The sequence below is a fragment of the Astyanax mexicanus genome, unplaced genomic scaffold, assembly GCF_023375975.1.
Source record: "Astyanax mexicanus isolate ESR-SI-001 unplaced genomic scaffold, AstMex3_surface scaffold_33, whole genome shotgun sequence".
Taxonomy (NCBI): domain Eukaryota; kingdom Metazoa; phylum Chordata; class Actinopteri; order Characiformes; family Acestrorhamphidae; genus Astyanax; species Astyanax mexicanus.
The window spans coordinates 954,258-963,819 of record NW_026040043.1 but is presented as its reverse complement, the minus strand read 5'-3'; the positions used below and the strand labels follow the sequence as shown (position 1 = coordinate 963,819).

General features: G+C 42.4%; 1 long non-coding RNA gene across 2 annotated transcripts; it reads right to left on the bottom strand.

The window, feature by feature from the left end:
* Positions 1-2,480: 2,480 nt before the first annotated feature.
* Positions 2,481-3,187, bottom strand: LOC125789971 (uncharacterized). 2 transcript variants are annotated; one of them, XR_007429978.1, is made up of 3 exons: positions 3,140-3,187; positions 2,911-2,947; positions 2,481-2,526 (listed from the first exon to the last, which is right to left on the bottom strand). It is a non-coding gene; the product is annotated as an uncharacterized LOC125789971 (long non-coding RNA). The 2 variants fall into 2 exon arrangements; XR_007429977.1 differs by lacking the exon at positions 3,140-3,187 and adding an exon at positions 3,044-3,125.
* Between the last annotated feature and the right edge of the window lie 6,375 nt (positions 3,188-9,562).

The following is a 9,562-nucleotide window of genomic DNA, read 5'->3' as shown; positions in this document are numbered from 1 at the left end:
AGTTAACAGTTCACTCTGAATAAATCTCATCAAGTTTTAATACGGTAACGTATCAGCCGACCGTAAATAAATTAATAATATCTATAATCTATAATAAAAGCCCTTATTTAGCGGCGGAGGTTTTGACAGGCAGTGTTACTATATTGGTTACTTTTGATTAAAGATGAAAGGCTGGCAGAACACAGGAGGTTTATTTCCAGCGTTCTCCTGGCGTTTGTGTGCTACTGATTTGAGAGGAACGGCGTTCTTTATTTGCAGCTCCAGCCGATTATAATGTGAGCCCCGACGCGCTGCTGTAGATAACTGTGTGTGGGAAGCAGCGAGAAAAAGCTTCTGAGTATTAAATATTCTGCTAACACTTTACATTAAGTGTTGACTGCATAACATGAATGAATGCATTAGTTACCATGAATAAGACATGAGGTAATACATTAACAAAGCTTAGGTAATGTTAGTTAAACACTAAACAACTTCATTAATTAATGTAATTAACGGTTCTTCCACATGAAGTGTACTTGAACTAAATTTACAAGTGAAGCATTTGTTAAGATGGATAATAAATCATATAACTGTAAAAAATGATTTTATTTACTTAAAATAATGTTTCGCAACTTTCTGAATTTGCTTTTTTTAAAGTAAATTTAATTTCAGATAAATTTAAGTAACTTCAACTCGGTATCAAGATTTAAATGTTACACAGAGTAAATAAGAGAACTGAACTTCAGTCAATCCTTTTTTTAGTGAACTTTACTTCATTTATTTTTACTGAATCAATCCTTTCTTTTAGTAAACTTTACTTCATTTCTGCAGACAATATTACATAGTTACAATTACTTAATTTATACAATATTACTGAAATTTAAATATATATTTAGTTAAACACACATTCAAATATTTACATAATCTTTTATGTAATTTAATTTATTTTATAAACAGACCAAGTCTCACTGTCTCAACACATGGATTCGAGAAAAAGTTGAGAAACTTTTTTAAAGTAAATTTTACTCGTAATAATTTTTTTCAGTGTACATGTAGAAAGTGTAAATATAAACAATGAATAACCAATAATGCTTGTGTTAAGGATTATAAACATTTATTGAACATTACTAAACACTTATACAGCTAAAAAAGCGTCAGGCCGGTCCGGTCTGAGTGTCACAATGTGAAGATCAGCCTCAGATCACGGAGCGAGGGTCGGTCCGAGCACGGACCCCTCCCGCCGCGGCGCCGCCGGTACAGCAGGGCCTGTCGCTGGATGATTGATTGATGATATGATTGGAGATGAGCTCTATCTAGTCTGGGAACGGGTGAACAGCTCGTGGCTATAGAGCAGCGCTGAGAATCGCTGTGTAATTACAGAACGACTCACACTCGTCACTCATTCCACTCAGAAGTTCATGTCAGGAGATGCTGAAGATTAAAGATTGAAGATTGAAAAAAAACTTGAAAACAATGACCGGTAACAGATAACAAAAGATACTGATCAAAAAGAAGAGCCTCCAGATCCTTGATTTTTCCTTTAAATGAAATGTAAAATGTACTGATGATCAGTGATGGTTTGGAGAGACATGTCTGTCATCTGCTGGTGTTGATCCACTGTGTTCTATAATCAAGTCTCAGCTTCCCTCTGCTGAAAGCTATTTTTTGGCGATACAGATTTCATTTTCCAGCAGGATTTGGCACACTGCCCACACTGCTTACCAAAAGTACCAATTGGTCTTATATAATATTCTAATTTTCTGAGACACTGATTTTTCCACTCAAGTTCATCCCAGGAGGTGTTGAAGACTAAAGACTAAAGATTGAAGATTGGGACAGAGCCAAGAAAACGAGTTTAAAACAATGACCCGTAACAGATAACAAAAGATACTGATCAAAACGAAGAGCATCAGTGGTTCAAACTTGATTTTGAACACTGATTGTGAGCATCGCTCAATGTCCAAAAATATGTTACCCCTTGAAGGAATCAACCTACAAGGAATCAACCTGGTGGGTAGTTTCAACAAAACCAAGCTATGGTTTTAAGTTTTAATGCTTGTGATTCCATGCATTTTATAGTGTTGGTAGCACAGGAAACATGTTCTTGAGGGGTCAAATTGTAGGGCTCCAGGAATTTGGATGGTCTTCTTTATGGTTGAGTGAATATCACCATAGCACGCCGTTTGCATCAATTGATAAAAGAAGGCATTCACCAGCAACATGAAGGACCTCTGAGATCTAAACCAAACGGTAACACTTTACTTGGATGGTCCATTTTATGGCCTTGTTGATGCTCAACTGACATTCAACTAACACTGAATTAAATGTTCATTAAATTTAACTTAACCCTATGTTGAATGTAAATGATTCAAAATAGAACCTAACCCTACACCTAACCCTAACCTTAACCCTTAATCAACCATTAAATCTAACAATACACCTAACCCTAACCATAACCCTTAATCTACCCTAAAATCAAACCCTACACCTAACCCTAACCTTAACCCTTAATCAACCATAAAATCTAACACTACACCTAACCCTAACCTTAACCCTTAATCAACCATAAAATCAAACCCTACACCTAACCCTAACCTTAACCCTTAATCAACCCTAAAATCTAACCCTACACCTAACCCTAACCTTAACTCTTAATCATCCATAAAATCCAACCATACACCTAACCCTAACCTTAACCCTTAATCAACCATAAAATCAAACCCTACACCCAACCCTAACCTTAGCCCTTAATCAACCATAAAATCAAACCATACACCTAACCCTAACCTTAACCCTAAATAAACCCTAAAATCTAACCCTACACCTAACCCTAACCTTAACCCTTAATCAACCATTAAATCTAACAATACACCTAACCGTAACCATAACCCTTAATCAACCATAAAATCAAACCCTACAGCTAACCCTAACCTTAACCCTTAATCAACCCTAAAATCTAACCCTATACCTAACCCTAACCATAACTCTTAATCATCCATAAAATCTAACCCTACACCTAACCCTAACCTTAACTCTTAATCATCCATAAAATCCAACCATACACCTAACCCTAACCTTAACCCTTAATCAACCATAAAATCAAACCCTACACCCAACCCTAACCTTAGCCCTTAATCAACCATAAAATCAAACCCTACACCTAACCCTAACCTTAACCCTTAATCAACCATAAAATCAAACCCTACACCCAACCCTAACCTTAGCCCTTAATCAACCCTAAAATCTACCCCTACACCTAACCCTAAGCTTAACCCTTAATCAACCATAAAATCAAACCCCACACCTAACCCTAACCTTAACCCTTAATCAACCATAAAATCTAACCCTACACCTAACCCTAACCTTAACCATTAATCAACCCTAAAATCTAACCCTTGTCAGGATTAGACCCAGGCAGAGAGACGTGGAGGCGGACGTATGTGCAGGTAAGGTGAGTTTATTAAACAAAGAGAGAAGTAAACACGTAACAACAAAATAACTAAACAAACGAGGGAGGCTAGAGAACATAAAACTAAACAAACGCTGGAAAAATAAACTAGGAATAAACAAGAGAGAGAGACTAATGATAAATAAACAAATAAACAAGTAAATAAGAAACAAAGGAAAACAAGAAACAGAGGCGAGCTAAAACTAACAAACAAACAAGAGATACTAAAGATAAACAAACGGGGAGACTATAAAACTAGGCAGGATAAACTAAAACAGGGCAAGGGAATAAACTAGGGAAAACACAGGGAACTAGAAAATAACAAAATAAACAGGAAGATAAATATATACTACAAACAAATAGGGAGGCTGACAAAAACAAACGAGGAAAACAATAAGGAACTAAACTAGATAGATAATAACTAACAAACAAAGCAGGAGTAGATAAACAAAGAAATAAACTAGGAACTGAATAATTACAAAATTAAACAAGGCAGAGATGTATAAATATAGGGAACTAGAAACAAACAGAGATAAACACTATACAAGGACCTAGGGCAATGACTAAAGAAACACTGAGAGGCTAAGAAACACAGAGAGAGACAGAAACGCAGAGAGACAGACAACGGGGGACAGTGCAAAGACCGACAGAGGACAAGTAACAGAGGAAGTCTTTTTAACATAACAGGAAACACACTGGGAGTGGAAACACCTGGGGAAGGGGTGGAGCTACAAATGAGACATGAGGTAATGGAAAATCACAGGCAGAACACAGGGGCACGGGTAACATGGGACAACACAGGCACGAGGACAGACAGGAAACAGGGTCAGGCGTGACAGAAACCTCCCCCTAAACGCGCAGCTCCCGAGGCGCGTAAAAACAAACCCCGGGGGCTGGCGGCAGGGAGAGGCCGGGGAAAACAGGAGACCGAACGGGAGACTGGACAGGGAACTGGACAGGAGATGGAGACAGGACAGGGGACAGAGACTGGACGGGGAACTGGACAGGGAACGGAGACTGGACGGGGAACTGGACAGGTGACGGAGACTGGACGGGGAACTGGACAGGTGACGGAGACTGGACGGGGAACTGGACAGGTGACGGAGACTGGACGGGGAACTGGACAGGTGACGGAGACTGGACATGAGACAGAGACTGGACGGGACCGGACATGGGAACAGGGACAAGAACATTGACGGGGACGGAAACAAACACAGTAACAGGGACAGGAACAGAGAAACCACCGGGGACAGGAACTGGAACACTCACAGATACAGGGACCAGGACAGGGAGAGACAGGGGAACCAGAAACACAGGTGGGTGCCCAGGACTGGCAAAAGTCTGTGGGGACAGCCTGGGCACATAACTAGGGGCATAGTCAGGAGGCCTAGGAGCAGGCCTGGAAATACGGGGCCTGGGCCCAAACATAGTTCTGGGAGCTGCAGGTGCTTGAGCTGGAGCTGGAGCAGCTGGGACTGCTGGTGCTGGAGCTGGAGCAGCTGGGACTGCTGGTGCTGGAGCTGGAGCAGCTGGGACTGCTGGTGCTGGAGCTGGAGCAGCTGGGACTGCTGGTGCTGGAGCTGGAGCAGCTGGGACTGCTGGTGCTGGAGCTGGAGCAGCTGGGACTGCTGGTGCTGGAGCTGGAGCAGCTGGGACTGCTGGTGCTGGAGCTGGAGCAGCTGGGACTGCTGGTGCTTGAGCTGGAGCAGCTGGGACTGCTGGTGCTTGAGCTGGAGCAGCTGGGACTGCTGGTGCTTGAGCTGGAGCAGCTGGGACTGCTGGTGCTTGAGCTGGAGCAGCTGGGACTGCTGGTGCTTGGGAGAGCGGCTCGGCCGCCGCTGTAGTCTCGGAGAGCGGCGCTGCCGCCGCTGCAGTCTGTGAGCGCGGCGCGGCCGCCGCTGAAGTCTCGGGGAGCGGCGCGGCCGCCGCTGAAATCTCGGAGAGCGGCGCGGCCGCCGCTGAAATCTCGGGGAGCGGCGCGTGCAACACGGGGCGTGGCATCTCAGCCGCGTGTATCGCGGGACGCAGCGCTTCAGACGCGTGCTTCACGGGGCGTGGCATGAAGAGATCCGCTGCAGCACTGGAGCCCGAAGCTGCGGGTGAAGTAAAAACCCGGACTGGATTCCTACTCTCTCGTGCAGAGTCCGGCGTGAGGAGCGCGGGGAAAGTCTTTGACCGCGGCTGGCTCGCCGCGCAGGGGGTCTCGGAGCGCGATTCCACTGCCACCGGTTCGGCTGCCACCGCGAAAGACACAGAGCGCGGATCGGCAGCTACCGCGGGAGGAAGGAGCGGCTGGCGGGCTGGTGTAGGAGGGCAGTCCTCAAACTCCTCTTCACTGGATGCAGGTGTGAGGAGATCGGAGTAGTCCCAGGAATAGGACTCCTCACAGCCTGCATCCATGCCACCCCCGTCCTCGTCGGGGCGAGGATCGAGGCTGACCGCACACAGCCCTAGCGCCCCCCCAAGAAAATCCTCCCCGGAAACGGGCTCCTCCTCCGGCTGGCGGGACCCCTTAAAACGTCTACCCCGAGGCCTGCGGCGTCCTTGGGGCCTCGGGGATTCCAACGCCGGAGTCCCGAATGGAGCATGGCGGATCGCCATCCTGGAGCCAGTCCACGGGATCCCCTTGTGGGTCTCGGTGGGCGCCACTGAAGCTGGGCTGACGGGCTCCAACCCGAGGAAAGGCGCTGGGAGCGGTTCATCTCCTCGGATTTGCTCGGCGAGGAGGCGGAGAAACTCCAGGTCCGCCTTCCGAGCAGCGTGCCATTCTGCTACATCCATTTGGTCGGTCTTTTTGTCAGGAATTAGACCCAGGCAGAGAGACGTGGAGGCGGACGTATGTGCAGGTAAGGTGAGTTTATTAAACAAAGAGAGAAGTAAACACGTAACAACAAAATAACTAAACAAACGAGGGAGGCTAGAGAACATAAAACTAAACAAACGCTGGAAAAATAAACTAGGAATAAACAAGAGAGAGAGACTAATGATAAATAAACAAATAAACAAGTAAACAAGAAACAAAGGAAAACAAGAAACAGAGGCGAGCTAAAACTAACAAACAAACAAGAGATACTAAAGATAAACAAACGGGGAGACTATAAAACTAGGCAGGATAAACTAAAACAGGGCAAGGGAATAAACTAGGGAAAACACAGGGAACTAGAAAATAACAAAATAAACAGGAAGATAAATATATACTACAAACAAATAGGGAGGCTGACAAAAACAAACGAGGAAAACAATAAGGAACTAAACTAGATAGATAATAACTAACAAACAAAGCAGGAGTAGATAAACAAAGAAATAAACTAGGAACTGAATAATTACAAAATTAAACAAGGCAGAGATGTATAAATATAGGGAACTAGAAACAAACAGAGATAAACACTATACAAGGACCTAGGGCAATGACTAAAGAAACACTGAGAGGCTAAGAAACACAGAGAGAGACAGAAACGCAGAGAGACAGACAACGGGGGACAGTGCAAAGACCGACAGAGGACAAGTAACAGAGGAAGTCTTTTTAACATAACAGGAAACACACTGGGAGTGGAAACACCTGGGGAAGGGGTGGAGCTACAAATGAGACATGAGGTAATGGAAAATCACAGGCAGAACACAGGGGCACGGGTAACGTGGGACAACACAGGCACGAGGACAGACAGGAAACAGGGTCAGGCGTGACACCCTACACCTAACCCTAACCTTAACCCTTAATCAACCATAAAATCCAACCCTACACCCAACCTAACCTTAACCTTTAATCAACCCTAAAATCTAACACTACACCTAACCCTAACCTTAACCCTTAATCAACCATAAAATCTAACCCTACACCTAACCCTAACCTTAACCCTTAATCAACCATAAAATCAAACCCCACACCTAACCCTAACCTTAACCCTTAATCAACCATAAAATCTAACACTACACCTAACCCTAACCTTAACCCTAAATAAACCCTAAAATCTAACCCTACACCTAACCCTAACCTTAACCATTAATCAACCCTAAAATCTAACCCTACACCTAACCCTAACCTTAACCCTTAATCAACCATAAAATCCAACCCTACACCCAACCTAACCTTAACCTTTAATCAACCCTAAAATCTAACACTACACCTAACCCTAACCTTAACCCTTAATCAACCATAAAATCAAACCCCACACCTAACCCTAACCTTAACCCTTAATCAACCATAAAATCTAACTCTACACCTAACCCTAACCTTAACCCTAAATAAACCCTAAAATCTAACCCTACACCTAACCCTAACCTTAACCATTAATCAACCCTAAAATCTAACCCTACACCTAACCCTAACCTTAACCCTTAATCAACCATAAAATCCAACCCTACACCCAACCTAACCTTAACCTTTAATCAACCCTAAAATCTAACACTACACCTAACCCTTATCCTAACCTTAACCTAAACTTAAAATCTAACCCTAAACCCAATCCTAAAATATTAAAATAAGAGTTTGGATTAGAGTTGAATGTTGGGTTGTATTCAATAGAGAATCATTTACTTTCACCTTTTAGTTCATTTGCATTTAATAGACATGTAGCTGAATGTTAGTTGAAATTAGTTGAGCATCAAAGAGGCCATCAAATGGACCATCCAAGTAAAGTTTTACCAACCAAACACTAAGAGCAGGGTTTTTTAATTAGAATTCAGTTCGGTCCAGTAAGAGAACATTTCGTCAGGCCAAGGTCCGGACTGTCGCCAAAATTAACTTGTGTTATGATTCAGTATTATATCCTTTACTCTGAAGAAGCCTATAGTAGTTCTGTCAGTGATTTATATCAACTGAAAGACAAAACAAATTACACATACTAGTATATTTAAACAATATTTATTGTTTTAAATAGGCCTGTCACAATAATTACATTATCAACCTATCATAAAAAATAAATGGAAACACCCTCAATAATTTAACTTATCGAGTGATAATGTGAATATGTATGTTCATTTTGTTTCAAAATGATATATCTATTCTAATTAATTTTATTTATATCAGATTTGCACCTGCCTGTCATAAAAATAATTACATGAATGATAAATACAATATACAATATATGGAGAAATGTTTGCTGACCTTGGCCAGAATATCAGCTTTTTTTAAAAAACAGCAGTTTTATTTTATTTAATATTATTACTGTATCAGACTTTATTATGTTGTGGGTAAAACTGATGGGGGAGTTGCCTATGCTTTTTGTCCCCTGGGGGTTCCCTTAGTGTTGTGGTAGGGTTGTTTTGAGAGTAAAGAGAGCGCTCCTGCGAGAGAGGGAGTTTTTTCTTGTTGAGGAGTTCTGATCAGGTGGAGTATTTTGCACTCTTGTCTCGGTTGTTTCTCTTTAATTCCTCCAAGTAACACCGTCCGGATACATTACTGTTAATATGTTTTATAAAGGTAGTATTTTAATGTTTTTTTCTGGTGCGCACCATCTGAATTAGCATTTCTTGCTTTATTCTCCCACTTCTCACCGCCTGCTTCACCTGTGTGGCTCCGCGCTCTCGTATCTGCACAGATCTGATTTGCAGAGGAGAGCGTTTGGTGCTCTTAAAGCACACGTCATTGGTCTGTAAGTTTACTGCGCTGTAAAAAACTTTGTCGCTTTAAAAAAACAAGGTCAAAATTAAATCCTTCTCAGTAGTTTATCGGTTTGCGTCCGGATTGGACAACGTCTGAGTCTGGGTCCACCTATTAGTGACCTCTGTCATAGAGTGACCTAACAGCCACAATTGTAGACATTCAGTGAACTGTGATGCGCTCCATGAGTCATTTTGCAAGTGCCAGCACCATTGGCAGACGGCTCCACAACTACATTAAGGATTTAGTGCTTGAAAGTTTGTGAACCCTTTAGAATTTTCTATATTTCTACATAAATACAAGCCTAAAACGTCATCTGCCACATACAAGTAATAAAAAAAGATGCGGAGAACCCAGTTAAAGAATAGAGACAAAAATATTTTGTGTATACTTTCTCATTTATTTATTGCGGAAAAGGATCCAATATTACATATTTGTGATTGCAGCACCAATTGATCTTATATAATATTCCAATTTTCATTGGCTGTAAGAGATAATCACCAACAATAAAGGAAAAAAAAAAAACGTTTAAAGTA